This window comes from Tupaia chinensis, unplaced genomic scaffold (genome assembly GCF_000334495.1).
Source record: "Tupaia chinensis unplaced genomic scaffold, TupChi_1.0 Scaffold000146_1, whole genome shotgun sequence".
NCBI lineage: Eukaryota > Metazoa > Chordata > Mammalia > Scandentia > Tupaiidae > Tupaia > Tupaia belangeri.
In genome coordinates, this window is record NW_006159616.1 from 13,841,317 (window position 1) to 13,846,139 (window position 4,823).

A 4,823-nucleotide genomic window follows, 5' to 3' on the forward strand; every position below is an offset into this window, starting at 1 on the left:
CGCCCTGGCCCGGTCGGGCGGCCCAGGTAAGCGCCGAGACCGGCCCGCGCCCGCAGCGCCCGAGCCCTCACCAGGCGGGGGCTCGGGGTGCTCCTGGCCCTTTGTCTCCTGGGGAGGGGCGGCGGAGGGTGTCCCCGACCCTGCTCGGACCCGCCGGCTCCGCTTCTGCGGCGCAGTGCCCTAGTCTGGACCAGGCCTCCTTGGGCCGCTTGGCCGCCGCTGTCTCCCTCCGCAGGCCACCCTGCAGCCTTCTTCACCTCAGTCCTGGGGTCGCCTCCACAGGTGTCCTAGCCACCCACCCTGTTGCACACCCACCATCCCGGCGTGGTTGTCATTGCCTCTCCACCCTTCAGCTCTCCGTGTCTCCCTTCCTCTGAGCCCTACAGCCGGCATCCTGACTCTCCATATTTCTCCGAACTAAAATGCTGCCAAGGTCTGGCTATTGGGCCGCCCTTCCTCTCTGTAGTTTCATTGAATCGTCTCCTGGAATCCACCTCTCTTTGGTGAGTGCTCTGGGAGGTACACATGGGAGGCACATGTCTCACCTGTATGGCAGGCAGGTATACGTGAACCTGCAAAATTAACCACTTGGAGTCCAAAACTGCACTTTCTCATCACCCGCATCCCAGTCACCTCCCCCCCCTCCTTTTTTTTTTTTTTGGAACCTGGTAACTAAGACACAGATCTGGACACCCAACCTCTGTTAGGCCCTACATCCTTCACTCTATCTGGTGTGCTGGACCGACCAGTCTGAGCAGTACCTGCTGTCAGGTTAGCCCCTGGGAAGGCTGAAGGGGCCAGTATTGGCAGCAAACCAAGTTTAATGACTAATGAGACCTGTGGCTTGCAGCGCCTCCTATCTGAGGATCTAAGTATAATATAGCTGTTAATTATTTTGTCTCCTGTCACTCACAGAACTTAGGGAAAAGGTGCCTGGGGACTGCTAGTAAATTGAGGCACACGGTGTATTGGTGAGGGACTTGGAGGCTAATCAGAGTTTGTCCTGCTCCCAAATGCCTTGGCTCTCAGCTCCCTGCTACAACCACTGGGCTCTAGTTCTTGGTTTTCTATTCTGAGTGAGAACTGATCCTTTGACCGATAACGTGTCCAGAGATAGCAACAGTTTCCTCTGATTTAAAGCAGGACTTTGAGTCATAAAAAAGATGCAAGCTGTTCAGTGCTAGTGTCTGTCACATGTGGTTTTCTGGTGAAGTTAGTGGTCCTTGTAGATACAAGTCATCTTTTTTTTTTTTTTTAATTTAGGTAATACTATTTTGTTTTGTTTTTTTTTTAAATTTTACCAGAGAGAGACAGAGAGAGAAAGAGAAAGGGAAAGGGAGAAAGCAAGCCACCAGGTCCAGGACTCGAACCATGACCAGCCATGTGGGAATCCAGTGCCTTTAACCACCACACCACTACTGGCCCATACACGTCATCTTGATGGTATGGAGAGTCATTCATTCAGTTATGAGCATATACTATAAATGTGCCAGGCATCATTCCAAGTCCTGGGACTTCAGGCGTGAACACATCCCTGAATGGAGATGGCATTTTAGAGAGGAGGGAGGACAGACATTAAGTGAGCAAACAAATAAGTGCATAAAATAGTAAGGGAGATGGGGAGGGACCAGAACACACAGGAATCAGAATCTGTAGATCCAAAAGAAGAAAAAGATTTTGTAGGTAATAATGAATTTGTTGGTTTTAATTTGCTGAAGGACATGTGTGCTTGCTCGAGAGAAATAAGACAGGCAAAGTAAGAAAGCCCCCTGGGGGGGGGGTGGCCAGGCCACAATCCCATCTCTGCTATGAATTTTTGGCATGCATACATCTATGTATGGCATGTTTTTCAAGTCTCTGAATCTGGGGCCCAAACCATTCTGTCAGCCATGTGGAGTCCATCCTCCTTAACCACCATGCCAGTGGCTGACCCCAAGAATTTTGGATTTTATTACATGTACACTTAGAAGCCATTAGAGGATTTTAAGCAGAGATGATGATATCTGATTTATTTAAAAAGATTCTTCTAGGTGCTTTACAGAGATTGGATTGTAAGGAGCAAAGATGGAGCAGGAATAGCAGTTGGGAGTCAGACTGTTGCAGCTGCTTGTGTGAACCTGGGCGGTAGAAATAGAAGTGAGGAGGTGAGTTAGTCTGCTCCTTCTGGGAGAGCAAGAGGGCTATAAAGCAAAACTTTGGGCAACCCTGAGAGTTAGATGTTTAGAAGAGAAACTCTAGACCTGACCGTGCTCAGGCTTAGTTCAGTAAATCTTATTCATATTATCGCCAGGTTTCCTGTGCTAGAATCTAGGACTACAGCACGAGTAAGATGCCTGCCCTTGAGCTTAGAGGCTGGTAGACTTCATGGTTTACCTCACAGCATTCTCCACGTTGTAAGTTGTAACATGTTCACAGAACAGCTCAACCTCTTCTTGAGAGAAGAGGGTATGTAGGTTTAAAAGTCTGATAGATGGAGTAGTGGTTACATCACTGGACTCCCACATAGTCAGCCATGGTTCCAGTCCTGGACCCGGCGGTTTACATCTCATGTTGGACGTGTGTATGTGCATGCCCAAAATCCCAAGAGGAAAATGGAGGAGAAGGGGTGGTGGTGGTGGGGGGTGATTTCTCACTTTCTGTCTCTTGTTTCTCCGGTGTGCACATGCGTCCTATAGCAAAACTTTCTCTAAAAAAAAAGAGAGAGAGAGAGAAAATCAGGTAGAGGTGGAGGAGGAGGGCAGAACACATCAGGCCTTGTTCTGCATTGGCTGCATTATCTGAACGGGGGCAGTGAGATCCTGCCTCTGTTGCAGGATGTTGCACAAAGAAATCGGCATTGTTCTCAGGGTACGTGAGAGAACAGCTTAGTGACTATGAACTTGAGCTATTAACCAAAATAAAACTTGATTCCCAAGCTGCTCCAAATCTGTGCCTTCAAAACATGGCAGAATGAGAGGACTGCGGGGTTTATGTAGGCCAGCCCCTGTTTCATGGTTGGGCATCTTTGGCTTCTAGACACCAGGTAACTCCTTTGAAGTCTCAATGTAGTTTATACATTTTCTTTTGGTGCTTGTCACTTTCTGCCTAAGCTCCATGTGTATGCATGTGACACTAGGCTTTCCAAGACCAGTATCTCCTCTGGATTCATCTCTGTGTTCTCATAGGATCTAGACTGGGGCCTTGCCCAAAGTGTAAACTCGTCATATATTGGTTAGCTTGCCTGACCATCTCATAGCACCTAAAACTAGAACCCAGGAGTCCTAACCCTGCCCATGTGCCCTTACAGACTCTCTCTGGGTTGCAACATTGGTAAATGGTACACTGGTGATAAATCGTACAGTCTCTCATTCACTGCTCAGAGGACAGGGCAGCCCTTCCTTGATGCGTCTGCTTTCTCTGCAGCTCTGCCTACAGGAAACAGCTGCTCAGGGTGCTGACCAAGTGGTTATTTGACACTTAGCAAATATGAAGTGTAGCTCTTAATCAGAGCATGGACTTTGTACCAAGACAATCTGGGTTTGGATCTTGGATCTGTCATCATGAGCTACATGATTTTTAGCAAGTAACTTAACCTCTCCATGTCTCAGTTTTTCCATTTGTAAGATAATAATATTTACCTCATGGGTTTGTTGGGAGGATTAAATTAAGTAATACCTGTTAGATGCTCATAACAGCATCTTAGTACTTAGTATGTGCTTAGGAGAGGTATTAGCAATTATTTTACTTTTATTTATCTGCTTCTTATCTCCTACCAGAATTATTTAGCTCTTTGGCAGCAGAGGTTTTGTCTTTTTTCTTCCTTTTTTTAATTTTTTTGTATCTACTGTTATAGTCCAGTGTCTAAGCTTTGTAGGCACTCAGTACATATTTGTTAAATTGAATGACTTATTGAACACCTACTGTGTGCTAAGGATAGTTGTAGGTGCTGGGGATATAGCCAAGAACAAATTGCCAAGATACATAATGTAATGAAGTGTATCTTCTAGCGAGAGAGACAGATAAACAAGTAAATGAACAAAAGAATGTAGGAGAAAGGGACCAGCGGTTGGTGTAATGGCTGTGTCGCTGGACTCTCATGTAGTCAACTGCGGTTCGAGTCCTGGACCCGGTGGCTTAAACTCATGCCAGGTGTGTGTTGCGTGTGTGCCCAAGATCCCAAGAGGAGAATGGAGGAGAAGGGATTGCGGTGTGGCCATCCCCTCTGGGGGGTGATTTCTCACTTTCTGTCTCTCTGTCTCTCTCTGTTGCTCTGGCGAGCACATGGACCCTATAGCAAAAACCTCTCAAAAAAAAAATGTAGGAGAGTTGAGCCAGGAGGTAGCGTGGTGGTTAAGGTGGCTGGATCCCACATGACCAACTGAGCAGTTGAGTTCTGAACTCAGCAGCTTGGAAAACACTGGCCATGTGTGCATGTGTGCCCAAAATCCCAAGAGGAGACTGGAGGAGAAGGGATTGTGGGTGTCTGTCCCTCTGGGTGGTGGTTTCTCACTTTCCTCCAACTTTCTCTCTTTCTCTCCCTCTGGTGAGTGCACACACCCTAAAGCAAACAAACAAACAAAAAAAGAAAGAAAGAAAGAAAGAAAGGGCAACAACAACAAAAAAAGTAAAGTGGTGGATTAAAGAAAAGAAAGATATGGAAAGTGCCTCATTTAGGGACCAGCAGTTAGCGTAATGGCTATGTCGCTGGACTCCCATGTAGTCGACCACGGTTCGAGTCCCGGACCTGGCGGCTTAAACTCACGCTGGGCGTGTGTGCGTGCGTGCCCAAAGTCCCGAGAGGAGAATGGAGGAGAAGAGATTACAGGGTGGCCATCCCCCCTCGG

The 4,823-nt window shown here is 47.4% G+C and overlaps 1 protein-coding gene across 2 annotated transcripts in view; it reads left to right on the forward strand.

Annotated features, from left to right (window-relative positions):
• Window positions 1–3: 3 nt before the first annotated feature.
• CTNNBIP1 (catenin beta interacting protein 1) overlaps window positions 4–4,823 on the forward strand; it is a 76,573-nt gene continuing 71,753 nt past the window's right edge. Inside the window, exon 1 of one of the 2 annotated variants that reach the window (XM_006145362.3) lies at window positions 4–26. The gene's annotated coding sequence lies outside the window, so the exon portion shown is untranslated. Of the gene's footprint in view, window positions 27–484; window positions 504–4,823 lie in introns of those variants that run through there. The other variant, XM_006145363.3, reaches the window with a different exon arrangement.